This window comes from Crocodylus siamensis, chromosome 3, assembly GCF_052110815.1.
Source record: "Crocodylus siamensis isolate JL-2025a chromosome 3, ASM5211081v1, whole genome shotgun sequence".
Taxonomy (NCBI): Eukaryota; Metazoa; Chordata; order Crocodylia; family Crocodylidae; genus Crocodylus; species Crocodylus siamensis.
This window is the reverse complement of record NC_143397.1, coordinates 7,557,898-7,575,721: the sequence shown is the minus strand read 5'-3', so window position 1 is coordinate 7,575,721 and position 17,824 is coordinate 7,557,898. Positions and strand designations below refer to the sequence as shown.

Genomic DNA, 17,824 nt, shown 5'->3' with positions numbered 1-17,824 from the left:
GTTTATACTTGGGATTAGCCTCAAGCTAATTGGCAATTAGCAATTGGTCTAACTGTATTGAGAAGGCCCTCAATTGCAGACAAGAGCATCATGATTTACAGCACTTGTGTTTATCCCCAGTTGAAGCAGGGGTCATTTCAACCAGTACAAACTGGAGCCTTCTTTTGTCTGTGTTCAGGACTGGCTTTCAGCTGGATCCTAACTGATGAATCCCAGGTATAGACAAGGCCCATATCAGGAAAATGCCAACTGCAGTTTGCACAGACTGGCACTTCCACATATTTCAGCAAAGGAACCAAAGACGGAATGAATCATGGCAACCGAATTAATCTTTTGGCCTTTGAGATGGTCTGTATCAGGTTGATATTCAGGGAAATTGCTGAGATAGTGTCCAGAAGGCTATACCATGATTGCCCATGCTATTCTTTTGGGTAGCAGCTACCAGGAGATGATTGAGTTCAGGATCCTGATAAAAGGAAAGAAGGAGAGCAGCAGAGCATGGACACTGGACTTCAGAAAAGAAGACTTTGCTTCACTCAGGGAACTCATGGGCAAGATCCCCCGAGAAGCCAGTCTGAGGGGGAAAGGAGTCCAGGAGAGCTGGCTGTATTTTAAAGCAACCTTACTGAGGATGTGGGAATAAATCAACCTGGTATGCAGGAAGACTAGGCTTAGCAGGGAACTCTTCAGTGAGATAAAACACATAACAGAAGCTTACAAGTGGAAGCTTGGACAAGCAACTAGGGGAAACATAACAGTGTTGCCTGGGCATGCTGCAGTGAAATCAGGAAGGTCAACATGCAATTGCAGTTGTAGCCAGCAAGTGATATGAAGGGTAACAAGAAGGGTTTCTACAAGTATGTCAGTAACAACAGGAAGATCAGGGAAAATTATGCCCTACTGAATGGGCGAGGCAACCTAGCGACCCATGATATGGAAAAGGCTTAATGCAGTCTTTGCAGGCAAGGTCAGCTCCCAGATTACTGAACCTGGCAGCACAGTTTGGCAGGGAGATGAGGAGCCAACAGTGGTGAAAGAACAGGTTAGGGGCTATTTAGAAAATCTGGATGTGCAAAAGTGCATGGGGCCAGACAGGATGCACTGAATGAATGGACAAGGGCAAATATAATGCCCATCTTTAAGGGAAGGAGGAGGATCCAGGGAACTACAGACCAGGCAGCCTCACCTCAGTCCCTGGAAAAATCCTGGAGCAGGTCCTCAAGGAGTCCATTTCTAAGCATTTGGAGAAGATGATGATTAGGAAGAGTCAGCATGGATTCACCAGGGGCAAGTCATGCTTGATCAACCTGATTGATCTGTATGAAGAGATGACTGGCTCTGTGGATGCAGAAGAGCAAGAGCATACACTGCTTTTCCACAACCGGAGATGCAGTTGTAGCAATGGCTTTTGATGCAAACTGCCACAACATTCTCGCAGGCAACCTAAGGAAGTACAGGTTCATTGATTCATAGATTCATAGATGTAGGGTCGGAAGTGACCTAAGTAGATCATCAAGTCCGACCCGCTGCCCTGAGCAGGAGAGAATACTGGGTTCATATGACCTCAACCAGGTAGACGTCAAGCCTCCTCTTAAAGACCCCCAAGGACGGGGCCAGCACCACTTTCCTTGGAAGCTGGTTCCAGATCCTAGCCGCCCTGCCTGTGAAGTAGTGCCTCCTGATGTCCAGCAGGAACCTACTCTCAAACAACTTATGGATGTTATTCCTTGTTACTCCGGGGGGTGCACAGGTGAATAGGGTCTCTCCCATTCCTTGCTGGTCCCCCCTGGTAAGTTTGTAGATGGCCACCAAGTCCCCTCTCAACCTTCTCCTGTGAAGGCTGAACAGGTTCAGGTCCTGTCGCCTCTCCTCATAGGACCTGCCCTGCTGTCCCCGGACCATATGAGTGGCCTCCTCTGGAGGACCCTCTCAATGCTGGCCACAAATCTCCTGAAGTGCGGTGCCAAAAACTGGACATGGGACTCCAACTGCGGCCTGACCAGTGTCACATAAAGGAAGAGAATCATCTCCTTGGACCTGCTCGTGATGCAACCATGGATGCACAACACGGTATGTTTAGCCTTCCTGACTGCGTCCTCACATTGGCGGCCCATGTTCATTTTTGATTCAATAATGACTCCAAAATCTCTTTCTGTCACCGTGCTCTCGAGAAGGGAGTTCCCCAGCCTATAGGTATGCTGCTGGTTCTTGAACAGGTAGGATGAACAGATTGTAAGGTGGATAGAAAACTGGCTGGACCATTGGGCTCAGAGGGTAGTAATCAATGGCTCTGTTTAGTTGATAGCTGGTATCAAGTGAAGTGCCCCAGGGGTCAGTTTTGGGGTTGGCCTTATTCAATATCTTCATCAGCAACCTAGAAGAAGGCATAGAGCGTCCCTTCAGCAAGTCTGCAAATGACACCAAGCTGGTGAGAGCAATACGTACACTGGAGGGTAGGGCTAGGATTCAGAGAGACATCGACAAATTGGAGGATTGGTCCAAAAGAAATCTCATGCGGTTCAACAAGGACAAGTTGCAAAGTCCTGCACTTAGGACAGTCCCATGCACCGGTGCAGTCTGGGGGCTGACTGGCTGGGCAGCGGCTCTGCAGAAAAAGTGGACAATAAGCTGGATATCAGCCAGTAGTATGCCCTTGTTGTCAAGGAGGCTAATGGCATCCTGGGCTGCACTGGTAGGAGCACTGCCAGCAGATCGAGAGGAGCGATTTTTCCCTCTATAGTGGTGTGTGTTACCACTACGTTTGCTGCCCTGCTTTTTTTCTGTGTGGACTTTTTTGACCCAGGAATCTCTGTGCTTGGTAGCAAGGTAGCACCATGGGGAATGCCTGAATGTGTGGTGTGTGATGCCCTAGACAGGACTGTGGCACCATATACCACACGGCTGCACTTGTCTTGATGCAGCCATCATGTCTAAACGGAGCAAAGTTGATAGCTTTTAGAGACCTAAGTTACTTTTGAATAGAAACTCAGAATAAATGCAAATGGTTTCTCTTTTCTCTCCTGACAGGACAATTTTCAATACTTGATACTTTGCATGCTCAGTAGCTTCCTTCTGCTACGATTTCACGAGGTTTTTTTTTTTTTTTTTTTTTTAGTACTGAGAGTTTCTGTACATGTGGAGATGTGGTGTTTCCTAAATCCACATTGATAAACGAGGTTGTAAATCCTTTGAAGGAACTGTTACAGCGTAGTGTGTTGATGATCCATAGATTTAGGACTTCTAAGCACACAATGGCAGGGCAGTCTAATGTTTCAATGTACTGTATCAATGCTATGCAGATTATGGGCCAGTCGTAGCTATTTGAACCATGCTTTTCAATCCATATTGTTGCTCTTTGAGGGTTTGTTAAAGGAGCCTGGGATCAATACACTTCAATATCCCTCAGAAAGAGGGACTGCAGATTAACATATCAGAAAACTCCATCTAGTTGGGCGTGTGCACTACACTGAACAGAGGAGCCAAACAAGCCTGAGCTGCTCTAATCAAGTTGGTGTAGGTATCGATTATGATGTGGCCAAGGGCTAGCTGCCTATGTATGTACCCAACTTCTCTGCCAAGTTTTGCATTCGGTGCCGAGAGACTGCTACTGTGACCAGACTGTTCCTCGTATGCGAGGTGGGCAGTTTGCAGCTAGCGCAGGCACGTCCACACTGACTGTGGTGCAGGTCTGACCTGTGCCAGGGGACAAACCAGGTTCTCGGAGGAAAGGAGTCGGAGGTGCAGTTTTGCTTGTGCGTCAGGTTTCCCAGGTGTAAAATGAAGGTAATGGTCTTGCCTGATGGCTCGTATTTCTATAAACACAGCTGTAGGAGGCAATATGATACAGGGAACCGGGGGATGTACCCAGGAGACATGGGCCATCTGCTTGATTTTGCTACTCACCCGCAGACTGACCTTAGGCAACTGGCTGTTTCCCTTCCCACATCTGTCTTGTCTTTTTACATTGAATCCTTCAGTGTGAGGTTTGTCACTTGCTGTTTGCTTGTACAGTGCCTAGCACCGGGGGGTCCATCTCACTTGGGGCGACTAGGCCCTGCAGGAAGATAAATAATAACACTACGGGTACATGGGACTTTACAGCCGTATATGGACACAATGGAGCTGTATCTATTTCAACGAGCAGCAAATGTGGTTCTGGATCCCAGTCTCCGGTTCCTTCCTTGTTGTCGGGGTAACTTACAACCGAAATCTTGGCGTCGCATATGTTGCTTTTCTTTTTTCCCCTCTTTGGTGGAATTATTATAACCACACGCGCGAGTTGAGAAATATCCCCCAAAATGGCTTGTTCATTAAGAATAGAAAGCTGCAGCCTTTAAATCACACATTTATGCAATTTTTAACTGTTTTAAACTAGCACAAAATGGTTCGTGGGAATTATGCAAGTATAGATCATTTTAATTTGAATCGTTGTGGAATCATAAAGGACTCAGTTCTTTAATTTTGTGCCTTCAAGTCAGCCACTTTGATTAAAAAATAATAAACCATGAGAGCCGAAGGGTCCTTGCAGGTTCTTCTAGCTATCATGGATCCCTGATCTTTGGTACTAATTCTTCTCATTAATATTAATAAAGGGTTGATAGGCCATCTCAAAGCATACTACAAAAACCATGCAATTAATTGCTTGTAGTGTTTTTTTATGCTTATTTTGCACAATGAGAAGCGATGCCTCAGGAGTCTAAATATCAGTTAATCAATAACATCAAATCCACTGAAAATGAGCCCTTCAAGTCCTGTTTTCATAAATCTTCACTAATTTCAAGCAGAATTAAAACTAATTACATGTTGTTTGTTTTTAAATTAAAAAAAGAAAGGAAGAGGAGCAGGAGCAGCAAAGGGCGGTTTTCAGGTGCTTCCTGATTTCTTCCTGTTGGCGCTGCAGATTTTAATACACAAACTGCTGGATTTTGGAGACGGTTTCTGCCCTTCTGCTGCAATTATCATCAGAAGAAATGAGAAGATAGTTTCATTGATGAATGTGTGGTTTCTATTTCTCCTTTAAAGTGACTAAGCTGCTACTTACCTCAAAATGGCATGCCTTCCTCAGAAGAGCCAATCCTATTTCTCTTCTAATGTACCCAGGTCTCCCTTGAACTCAGTGGGAAGAGTTATGGCCCTAATGATTTCAACCCTGTCAGGATCCAGTTTGATTTAATTCCCTAAGAGACACGGTGCCCTGTTGGGAGTCAGCTCATTCAGTGGAGAGCTCTACCAGCATATCTCACAAATACCAAGCTTGACTTCAGCATAAGTAAAGGTGGGAAAGACTGGTGATGATGGCAGCACTGCCTTTTTCCCCAAAGCTTTGTCATTAAGGCATCTGCCCATTATGTTGAGAAGATTTAAGCCACATCTTCCATTTCCTCAAGCCATGCCCTAGCTACCAAGTCATAGACTAGGTTAAGGTGAGAGCTTTCCTCAACTTTCCTCTATCCCTTGAAGTTGGACCATTTGTTGGCAAAAAAAATGCAAAACCTGGGGCCAGTCTGTAGTTTAATCAGGCTGATTAGTGTGGTGGTTTCTGTTTATTAATTAATGATTTATGTAAAAGGTATTAAGAGGCAGGAGGGAGCCCAACAGGGTCCTATAGACAGGCAGGCAAGGGACTCACTGGAGCATCCTCCCAGCCCTAGTGCTAGGTTTATTTCTGTGCCTTTCCCTTGTTTTGTTTTAAACCAATGACTGACTAATGCAGGGCTTTTGAACTGGTGGCTCATGGGCTGCATGTGGCTCTCAGTGTAAATGAATGTAATCACCATGAGGATGAACAGAGAAAGGTGTGCATAGTTGTAGGGGTTTCCAAAGACTCCGGGTAACTTCTGTGTGCTATTGGTTTTCTGCTCCTACTCAGGCCTGTGATGGGTTCCTTAAGTCACCTGGCCATATTTCTTTTCTCCAAGCTTTATAAAGACAGGAATATCCTTCAGCTTTTAGCAAAGGCCCTGCCAACACTTCTATTATACATGATGAGCTAGATTCACCGAGATACACAGATGACATAACCTTAATCTTATCCATTGAAATCTATGAGACAAGACTAGGAATAGCCCTGATATAGCAGAATGGAGTAAATAAAGGTTCTTTATTAAATGCACATGCACATGCACCCACACACACATCTCAAGCGGCTGCTTGAATCTCAGGCTGTACGCACACAAACTGAAATTGCTGCGGCAACCACAGCTAGTCTAGATATACCCAGGTTCATTTTTAGGTTAGCTATGTTAGGCACAGCTAGCAGCGTAGTTACTCCAGCACGGAGCTCCACACAAGTTAACCATGCAAGTATTTCTCAGGTGGGTTTTGCAGCCCTTGTTTACCGGTTTGGCTGGTTTTCTAACATATACTTGAACAAGCTGGGTAAAAGCTATCTATACAAGCTGCCATTTGAGCCATCACTTGTACACAGCTGCTGGGGACATTGTAGAGGTGCAGAAGTGTGGGTAGTCATGGTTTTGTTCCTTTATACCTGTTAGCTCCCTTCCCAGCTCAAGACATCAGCTGTGGGTGGAAGGTAGGGCTACTCACCAGCTCCAGTGGTGCAATGGGTTAGCACGTGGTACTTATAGCCTAGTATTGGGGAAGTGATGCCAAGGTTGTGAGTTCAAGCCTCACCTGGAGCATAGGATTAAAAGGTACCATGGCTTAATTGGTCAAAGCACCTGTCTAGTAAACAGGAGATTCTGGGTTCAAATCCCAGTGGTACCTTGAAAATGAGTTTTGCTGAGATCTTATGACCGCTCCCACCCCCAGTACTTCTTCCTGCTCATGGCAGGGGGTCGGACTAGATGATCTGTCTAGGTCCCTTCCAACTCATTGATTCTATGATTGTGGGGGTATTGCTGAGGCACTGTGCTATTGAGCAGTCCCCTTGGGAGAGGGTGCCTACTAACTGAACCTTCCTTAGGGCTGTGCCGAATGGTAGAGGCCCTGCCAAAGATATTTCTCAGAGGAAGAGACTGCTCAGAAGAGGACTCAGGGCATTAAATTATGTAAGGCCCTTTTTCAGCAATAATAAAGAATTTGGCAAATGGCTGCGAGAGTTCCCGACGGAACAAACTTCCTGCAACTGTTTACGTGCGCTAGCATCTCACACACATTTGCTATCCACAAATACCCCTCTGTTACAAACAAGAAGTTACTCACCTCAGTTGTTCTCCTGTGTACAGATTGAAGCTGTGGGGAAAGCTAGCAAGGCTGGAGGGTTACATTCCTGAGAAGAGTGGCAAATACTTCTATTGTGTTGCTAGGTTCAAACAGCTGTACTATTAAATAATTAAATGCACCTGGGAATTGTCAGGGACGGGATTTATCTGTTCCTCTAGGGAGTATATCACTGGCTACTGAAATAGGGCGTCTAAAGGAAAATATAGTACCTGTGTTCCAGAAACTATCGGCTAGCAGAGCCAGGGCTCGAGTGTGTTAACCTGTGTCATGAACCCTGTCTTTTAATCTCTTGCAGCTGTACTACTCCTTATAGTTACTGGAATCAGAGCACTAACTTTTCTAGTGGCTTCAGGTACAGCATGCACGTGGATGGGAACCTGGGTAGATGGTCTTATGTAGCTTTTATCCGATTGCAATGTGGTTCCAATATGTTAAGCAGGTGAAAGGCAGCAATCCAGGCTGCCCGGTCCAGAGCAAGGCAATGGAATGGTTAAATCAGGACTCTTCAACAAGGAATTAGAGGCTTAAAAATATAATTAAATGTCAATCAGCATGGGTTTTTTTAAAAGTTGAACTTCTCAAATGAGCCTACTTTCTCTTCTCGTCTCATCTCTTCTTACTGGTTAAGGTGTCAAAGCAGCATACTTGGATTTATCCAAAGTATTTAGCTCCACACTATATGATAGTTTGATTAGAAAAAAAAAATCCCAAAGAACTAGGATTAAGAGGACACAGATATTTTAAACCCTGGGTCATTGAAGAGTGTGGTATCTTATTAACTGGAGGATATTGGTGAATAGGTTTGTTTCTAGCAGGGCCAGAGCCAGGGCCAGGGCCTCCTAGTTCAAAACTATAGGATTATAGCGTTGGAAGAGGGTCATCTAGTCCAACCCTCTGTACGGAGAAAATGCCTTAACCGTCTCAGAAAGATGCCTACCAAGCTTCTTCTTGAAAACCTCCAGTGAAAAAGATGCCACAGCTTCCCAAAACAGAATGTTTCATAGTCATACGGTTCTTATTACAAGGAGCAGTTTGTTTTTGCCTTGGGATTTTTTTCTTATTTTTTAATTATTTGTGCTTTCCCCAAATTTAATCTAAATCCATTTAGTTGCAATTTAAACCTATTGCCTCATATCCTGCCCTCTGCAATAAAGGAGAACAGTTGGTATCCTCCTCCTTTCTGGCAGCCTTTGAAATATTTGAAGACTGCCATCATATCCTTCCTTAATTTCATTTTCTCTGAACTAAACATGCCTGCTTCTCACCTTTTCTGCTATGGCTTTTATTCCAAAGCCTTAGTGTCTTGCTTCTAGCCGCTTGCTAGTTTCTTTACTTTCTTCCTAAAATCACATTGATGACTCATGTTGAGTTTGTCACCCACCATCACCTCAAATCCTTCTTGGCAGTACTATCTAGGCAGTCATTTCCCCTTATGTATTTGTGCATTTGATTATTTTTCCCTTCCCATTCACAGTGGTGCTCAACCTCTGGCCTGAGAGCCATGTCATGTGGCACCAAGAAAATTTGGTAGCAGAGCAGAGGTGGTACCATTCATTGCTGCTCCCCTACTGTCAAATATCCAGCCCTATGATGAGGCCCTGGTGCAGATGACATGGCTTTGTATGCTTTAATCACTAGTCTGGCATGGGGCTGGTGCACATGGTCAGCAAACAGATACATCATATAGCCAGAATCTGGCATGCATAATCATGGAATCATACAAAATTAGGATTGGAAAGGACCTCAGGAGACCATATCTAGTCCAACCCCCTGCTCAAAGCAGAGCCAGCCCCACCTAGATCATCCCAGCCAAGGCTTTGTTGAGCCAGGCCTTACAAATCTCCAAGGATAACATCTCCAGGTAATCCATTCCAGTGTTTTGCTACCCTCCTACTGAGATTTTTTTTCCTAATATCCAACCTAAACTTCCCTTGCTGCAACTTGAGCCCATTGCTCCTTGTCCTGTCATCTGCCAACACTGAGAACAGTCCGGCTCCATGCTCTTTTGAACCTCACTTCAGGTAGTTGAAGACCGCTATTAAATCCCCTCTCAGTCTTCTCTTCTCCAGTCTTATTAAGCCCAGTTCCTTCAGACTTTCCTCATAAGTCATGTGCCCCAGCCCCTGAACCATTTTTGTTGCCCTCCACTGGACTCTCCCCAATTTGTCCACATCCTTTCTGTATTGGGGGGCTCAAAACTGAACACAGGACTCCAGGTGTGGTCTCACCAGTCTGAATAGAGGGGAATAATCCCTTCTCCTGATCAGGTTGGTGCATAAAATTACACCCATGTGCCAACCTCCCATTCCAGATCCAACCCATTGCCACTCATCTGGCCCAGAGGTCTAGAAGGTTGAACACCTTACCTTTATCTTAGTTTTTTCGTTTTAATGGCATTTTTGCCTATAGCTCAGTTTTCTTATTTACCAGAACATTTCAAACTATTTCTGCAAACCTATAAAAGTGTTTGTGACCCTTCCCAGTTTTGTATCCCCACCCTGCCTGATCAGTAAGCTCTCTATTCCTACTTCCAAATCATTAATAGAACATATTCAAGAGTACTAGGCCCACAGCAAACCCCCCATTCAGCCCCATTTGAAACCTCCCACGATTTTGATTCTGATCTATTTATACACATTCTTTGCACATATTCAACCAATGATGTTCCCATCTAACGGTAATTCTATCTAGTGTACTTTTTTTTCAGTTCACTCATGAGCATGTCATGTTAGGTTGTGTTGACAGCCAACCAGACTCCAGGTATGTGATGTCCATTGTATCCCCCTCCTGCAGACGAGTTGATATGACAAAGAAGGAAATCAATTGGTTTGGCATGATTTGTTCTTAATATAACAATTGGGGCCATCCCCCCCCACCCATGTTTAAAAATGTATTGCTTTAAAATCTGCTACAGTAACTTCCAAGGCAGGTGGCATGATTCTATGTTAGCTCTTTTCCAACTTGCTGGGACCTGGCCTAGCATCTCTGACTTTGCAAATATTATTGCCAGTGACTTGTTAATATTTTTCACCCACTCCATTCAGCACCCTGTCATGAATTCCACGATGCTCTGATCATTGAACTACTTAAGTGTTTGTACATTGAAACTATTTTGCTCCTTGCTCTTCTGGTTATCCTCTTATCCCCCTTTTAGCCATACTGTGTTTCCCTAGACCTTCTTCAGAATTAGGAATCTTTTCTCAAACCTCGTCCCTTGATATTAAATTCACTATGACTAATGGGTTTTCTTCAGCATATCTGATAGCACCTAGTTAAAGCCTTTCTCTTCCAGCTAACTTGATGATAACCAAAGATGTTCTTACCAAATGTTGTCAGATGGACCCCATCTATAGGCAGAAATCCTCTTTCCTAGAACATCAATTCATTATCAAAGAACCCAAAGGTTTCTTATTGACAAGACCTGCTGTGCCACACATATACTTCTTTGATACAACAGTCCCATCCTGGAACTTCACCGTCAGCTGAGAAAAGACATAAAAACATCAGATATACCTCAAACCATTTTATTTTATCATTATTCCCTCAGATATTGCACAAGGTTGTGCTTCCAGACCTTGAACTTTTACTCCAATATGACAGTTAATTTGCACTTAGCGGAGACAATTAATTTGCACTTAGTGGAGACCAAGTCATCCCAATACTCAGGGAGGAACACAGACATGGATGTCACGTACAGAATACAATGGCTGGTACACCACCTTTCACCTTTGATTCCTTACCTCCTTGAAACCTCTTAGGGAAAAAGAAATAAAGCAAAACAAAAACCTCTCACTTTCTCCTTTCTTTCTCCTCTAGAAAACTCACTATGATAAGTGCTCACCATGTTTCCAAGTTGTCTTCTTTTATAAGGACTTGGGCCTGAGCCATCACCTGGAATAAAACCTGCCTGGTTCACACCTGGTCTTGCTTCACACTAATCAACCACACAAGGCCCACATGGAATCAAGAATGCCACAAACACTAATAAATATGTAATCAAGCTGTCACTAAAACCAAACACTGGTAAAATATACAGTCAATGTGAACAGGCATCTGGATATTAACCCAATCCACTTGCCCTCCCTGCCCTCCCCCGCTTTATGTACTCATCCTGTACAGCCCTTAGTGCTGTTCCTGTCAGAAGTCCCCAGGTATAATCACTCCATTAAATTATCTTCACTTGCTGCTATTTAATTAGGGAGGTACATGTTGATAGAAAATATTGGCTGGTCAGTTTTGCAGATGGCACCAAGATTGGTAGGGTAGTAAATAACAAGGAGGACTGATTAATGTTACTGACTGATGTAAATTACCTAATTAAATGGCCAAGATCTATTAAACTGCTTTTTGAACACAGTCAAGTATAATGTAATACAATATACAAGTTATGTCATCAGGCTGAGGACTCTGCCTTTGCAAGAACAACTTTGTCTAAAATGATATCCGAGTCTTTCACCATTAATTCAGCATATCCTTCTTGCATCATATTGTAGCAAAAATGATGAATGCAATCCTCCAAAATACAAAACTAGGGACAGCAAATGGAACTAGGGAAGCGGTATTGAGTTTGTTCTCTGTGTTTGTGAGGCCAACTATTTTATGTACCCTGCCATCCATTCATAATAAGGATTGGAAATAGCAAGTGCGTTCAAAGGAGGTCTATAAGAGAGGAACAATGAACCATACAGTGCAAGGGTTAATGTGTTCATCTTATCAACCAAGGTATTGAATATTAGTCAACATGTCTTAGTACTTGGACTCATGGACAAAATACCTGAGGGAGGTTGAGGTGGAGGCACAGGGAAATCTGTTGTTTTTGCTTACCAAAGCATAACAAGATCCAGGGGCTGGAAGATGAAGTTTCCTTGAAACAAAACAGTTTCCTACCAGAAACACCCAAACTATTTCGCAGAGGAGATGAAGATCTGAAAGTAAGATTGGATATCTTTTTAAAAGATATGTACTAATGGATGGGAGGATTCAGAGATGGATGATTATGGAGGTCCATTCCTGCTTTTAATGTCACCATTCAACATGTTTCCTCATGGGTCACGTGGAGAACAGCCCTCAACAGGGGCATAAGACTCACATGTCTGCATTAAGGCAATGGCTATGATAAAACCCCAGCCTCAGCTGGTTGTGTGCAGGGGTCAAGAGGCTTTCCCTCCCAGTCCACAACACCCCCTGTCCCTTCCCCCTTTCGTGTCTCCTATTTTCCTTTGAGGTTTTAAGTCCTTGCCTGAGGACTGGAAGGCTTTAATTTAAATAAACTGACCTCAATGCAGGGGCAGCTCAGTGAAATGTAAGGGTTTCTGATATAGGGTCTTGTCACCCAGTACTTTTGCACGCCTTCTGGAGCTCTTAACTTCTGGACTGTCCGCACTTTAACACCTTAAAGTGGTTTTAAGAACACATGCCGTTTAAAGTTATGCCAGTCCAGGGCAGGATTATCTCTGATCCTCACTGCCCAGCTTCTGTTGCATTAAAATCTGGCCACTCTCCACAGATGTGCTGCCCAAGCCAAAGTCCTCCAGTATCCCAGGGTGTCTCACACCCCTGCCCATTGAACAGGGATAGAAGCCTGTCCTAGCTCCCTAGCCCTGTAGTGGCAACTCACAGCTGCAGCTCCTAGACCTGGCCCTGCTCACCAGGCCTCTCATGGCAAGTCACAGTTGTGCAGGTAGGCGGCAGTCAGGGAAAGTTTCTAGATTAAGGGTGCATGACTGCTCCAAGCTAGCACTAACACTGATCAACATTTGTGAGGCTCACAGCATAAGGTGTTACAAGGCCCATAGAAAAGACTGGATTAGCTGCTCTAAAAGTCTCACCTGGTTTGAACAGCTATTAGAAACTATGAAATCTGGACTCAATTTACTTGCAATGTCAGGGAATTGATTATATGGGAAACAAGCAGATGTTCTCCTATTACTGACAGGGCTTAGAAGAGTGTAGAAAAGTCACTGGGACAGAACTACTATAAGCAGTAGCATTAAACAAAGCACAACGGGATGACATTTAGTTCTGGATAAAACCCCAGGCTTACTTGGCGACAAAGCAACATGAATCAGGAGAAGAGTTCAGACTGCTCAGAGAGCTGTAAAAGGTCCTACATGGACTGGAGCCCTGGTAGACTAGGCTGTCTTTAAGCAAATCCCTTCTTGAAAATACTTACACATTAAATAGACAAAAAGGTAAAAGAAAGAAAGCCTCTCCATACTAGAAATGGGAACCTGGGGTATAGAGAGGGGACAGGGTTCATCTACAGTGACCCAGAAATTGTGGTACCATGATAAAATGAAGCCATCTCTCCTGAGTCCCAGCCCATTCTCAACCACATCATCTTCCTTGCCATGGGCAGGTTTGCCTAATATGAACCACTGATTTTTTTTTGGCAAATTGCCCATCACTATTTTCTAACCATTAAATGAGTGGAAAGGAAGCAGCAAAATTGGCAATAAAAGACAGTGGCAGTTGCTGAAGCTGTAATTCTCAGCCTGGCATAATAGTTGAACAATTGGGATAATATTTTAAATAAAGAATCGCAACCTAAATATGATTTAAACTAAGCTTTTCTTTAATAGTTACTTAAGTACAAATTAATTATTAAACCTATATTTCTCAAGGATTAAAACATTTGTATGCATGCATATTTGTGAATATTAGTATAAACACAGTTGGAAATGCTAAAGAAAGCTCCATTTAGAGGCTATATGTAACACCACCATAGAGTTCCAATTACAGCTAACATCACTCACGCTATTTCTGTTGGGTATCCCATCTGTTTTACACCTATATGTTGATATGAAAGAACATGAAGTCTCTTGGTGGTCATTGCTGATGGTCATACATATATTGTATGTTCAGCTCTTGAAATATCATGGGGTGGGAAGAAGGTGCAAATTACCCAGAAGCTGTCTGATTGGCTGTGCAAGCTTTGAACAGCTGTAAGGAGTCCTGTACAAAGCACTGCAGTTGCTAATGAGAAAACCATTAGCATATGCATGAATAAGTGGGTGTGAAAATGAAGTCTATCAACATGCAGTATATACTGTATTCCAGCTGTGTAGGTGTAAAAACATCCTCTTGACAGAGAGGTGTGAATTTCAGGAAGGCAAGACTCAGCCAAATTAGATTTCATTTTTGTTTTTAAAGGGCCACATTGATTCCTGGTACTATTTCTTTAGCGGCAATGGAGTTACACCAAAGGTACATTTTCCTCGTTTCATAAAAATGCAGCAGATTATATGGGTGCATTTAACCTTTTCATCTTCAACCAAATGCTACATGTATTGGGGTGTTCGTAGGCCTTCCTCAGAGGGATTGGCTATTGGCTACAGATACATAGATACTAGGGTCAGAAGGCACCTCAACAGAGTCCAACCCACTGCCCTGGGCAGGAAAGAGTGCTGGGGTCAGATGACCCCAGCCAGATGCCTATCCAGTCTTCCCTTTAAGACCCCCAAGGTAGGGGAGAGCACCACCTCCCTTGGAAGTCCATTCCAGGTTCTGGCCACCCTTACCATGAAAAAGTTCTTCCTGATGTCCAGCCTAAATCTGTTCCTTGTCAGTTTGTGACCATAGTTCCTTGTTACCCCAGGAGGTGCCCTGGTTGGGGCAAGGTTGGGGCAAAATAAGGCTGTGGACTTTGACTGGGGTAGGCCAATGTTCTCACTGGAGGTTTTTGGCTAAAGTATCCATCCCTTCCACTCAGGGTCTGAGTGGTCACTGTATTTGAGGTCAGGAAAGAATTTTACCCCTGGTCAGGCTGGTACAGACTGTGGGGGTTTCTGCCTTCCCTTGTAATGGGGGTGCGGCCCTCTTCCCTGGTGTCTCTTGAGCATATACTGGCAACTTCTTTATAGATGCAGGACAATAGTTGTTGTGGTTCCCCTGCTTTATTTGTGGCTGGTTAGGGTGTTCAGTCCATTGTGTCAAGGTTGATGGTAGTCTTATGTAGAGTTTAGGTTGTGGTTTGTGTATGATGGTTTAGATAGGGACAGTCGTCCCTCAAGTAGGGTGTCGGACTAGATGAGCTCTGGAGGTCGCTCCCATTCTTGCTATTATATGATTTGATGATAAATGGCAAAAACTTAAAAGAACCAAGCAGGATAAAAAACTACCAGATGTTTTATATATCTTTTTTTCTAGGCCAAAGTACAAATCTGCCTAGATCCGACGTAGTACAAATATACGTAGCTTCATTTTCACCTGTATAGCTACACTGAGATTCTGGTCCAGCATTCAGCTGAGCCCTTATCAACATACTTCAAGAGCCTCCCAGAAAAAAAAAAAAATCAGCGAACCCAGACCTTTCTTAAACGGGACAGTAAAACAGCCCATTCCAAACGGACACTTGAATATCATGCGCCTGGGCACTTGAGGGCATTTCACATTTCAGCCATACACAATTTATATTTATTTGAAAAATTGTGTTGCTCTGCAACCTTTCCTAATAACAATATAATAGTATTGCAGCTGGAATTTAATGGTATACTATTACACTTTAGGGCAACAGCAGCACAAGGGTATCAATTCTGGGATGAGTCAATGGTGAAACAGCAATATTGAGGTCATATTTTTCTTGCTCCTGCAGATTGGTGGGACAGAGGTACAGAACCTGTGCTACTTTTGGCAGGAAAGTAGGCAGTTGTTTTTCAGGAATCCATTTTTGTACCAACCCTGTTTCTATAAGATAAGATAAGATAAGAATTTGTCATACTAACATATATAAGAACTTGTTATACCATTTGGTTCCACTCTATACTTTTTGGGCCCATTGTTATGGTATCTGACAAGTCTTCATCTGAACATTAAGGGATATGACAAACGTCTGTCATGTATGCTTCTTTCCCAAGATGAAAGAGTCTCTGGTTTTCTTTACATGCGTGCAGTAAGGTGCAAGTTAAAAAAAAGACCTGAAGTTTTGTGATGATCTGTAGGCAGATTGTTCAGTTTATGAGACTGGCTTTGGGGAGCTGGGGTGGGAAACCAACTTAAAAAAAACTCTTGTCTTGCCTTACTCTTTGCATCAAAGAGGCCCATAATGATTTATAATTTGCAATACGGACAAACCACAATTAGGCCCAGTTAATGTTCTGTTAAAGGGGCACTTTGGTTAGTATTGCATTTTTAAAAATGCCATCATATGCTTTGAGTCAAATACATTTCCTCTGATTCTAATATCTGTCTGTCTTAGGGGTTTATATTTCTACTGATCACTATGTTATCTGAGAAGAGTTAAAAAAAATAAAAATGAAAGCAACAGTGAAGTCAGTGGTTGTCTTCATAAAGTTATTGGTACTTCCTTCCAGGATTAAAATTCTGGTCACTCCCCATGGATGTGCTGCCAAGCTGAAGTCCTCCAGTATCCCAGGATCTCCAGCACTTCTGCCCACAGAGCAGGGATGGCAGCCTGTTGTGAATCACCAGCCCTGCAGTGGCAACTCATAGGTCCAGCTCCTAATCCTGCCCCTGCTCACCAGGCCCGTAGTGGCAAGTCACAGATTGCAGGTGGGCGGTAGTCAAAGAAGGTTTCTAGGCTAGAAGCGTGACTGCTCCAAACTCCAAGCTAGCACTAAACTGATCAATGTTTGTGCAGCACATAGCCTAAGAGTAACAAGGGCCTAAGACATGGATGCTCAAACATTTTGGCCAGTGGGCCAGATGGGCAGTGCCAGGACATCTTCAGGCTGGATCCAGCTGGTGGTCCTGCCCTAGGACATGGTGGATGTAACAGGGCCCTATCTGGTCACATGGAGGGGGGCAAGGGGCATCTTGGCTCCAACCTGACCCTGCGAGGGGGAGGAAAGGGCATGGCCCATCCCCATGGGGGAAAGTGGTGTGACCCAGCCCCAGCTCCATCCCATGTGAGGAGGGGGCATGGAGGAGCCCCAACCTGGCCCTACAGGGGTGAGGGGGCATGGACCCATGGGGGAAAGGGGACTAGACCTGATCTTCAAGAAGGGGGGAGAGGGCTTGAGTTGGCCCCAACCTGGCCCCACAGGGTAAACAGGGCATAGATCAGCCTCATCCAGTCTGCAGGGAGGACCATGGCCCAACCTTATGAAGCCACTGAGGTGTGGGGAGGGGACAAGACATGGCCTCAACCTGCTATGTGAATCTTGGGGTTAGCAGCAGGGGAGGGTGGTTGTATTTATTGCTACCACACCTTTGCTGCCAAATTTCCCAATCCATAGGGAGCCCCATGGGCCAGATACCTATGGCTCCACAGGTGACATCTGTCCCATGGACCAGAGGTTGGGCATCCTCTCCATGCAGGTAAACAGTCAATCTTGGAAGCTGCCGTTTACCTCAATATCTAAATGTGATGAAGGATTTGACAGGAAAGAGATTTCTTGCCACTTTAGCAGAGGCTCCATGCCTTCAGTGGAAGATGAAGATAATGTTTTGACAGGCTCTTTAAGGGGTTTCTCTTTTCCAACCAGTCTCATTTCAGTCTTCCATTGGTTTGGATGAACCAGCTATTCTTTATCCAGATGCTAGTTTTCTGTAGCAATCTGACACTAATAGCAGTGGTGGTTGTATCCGTTGAGAATGAAATACATGGTTGAGTGCTGTCAGCATACTGATGTCAACTGAATCGATGGTACTCCAGTATGGACTAGCGCAGGACCATTCA

At 44.1% G+C, this 17,824-nt stretch overlaps 2 non-coding genes across 2 annotated transcripts; both read left to right on the top strand.

Annotated features, from left to right (window-relative positions):
• The first annotated feature begins 6,548 nt into the window (after positions 1-6,548).
• On the top strand, positions 6,549-6,641 carry TRNAI-UAU (transfer RNA isoleucine (anticodon UAU)). Its single transcript is given in 2 exon segments — positions 6,549-6,586; positions 6,606-6,641. It is a non-coding gene; the product is annotated as a tRNA-Ile (tRNA).
• Positions 6,642-6,652: 11 nt separating this feature from the next.
• On the top strand, positions 6,653-6,726 carry TRNAT-AGU (transfer RNA threonine (anticodon AGU)). Its single transcript has one exon. It is a non-coding gene; the product is annotated as a tRNA-Thr (tRNA).
• Positions 6,727-17,824: the final 11,098 nt, after the last annotated feature.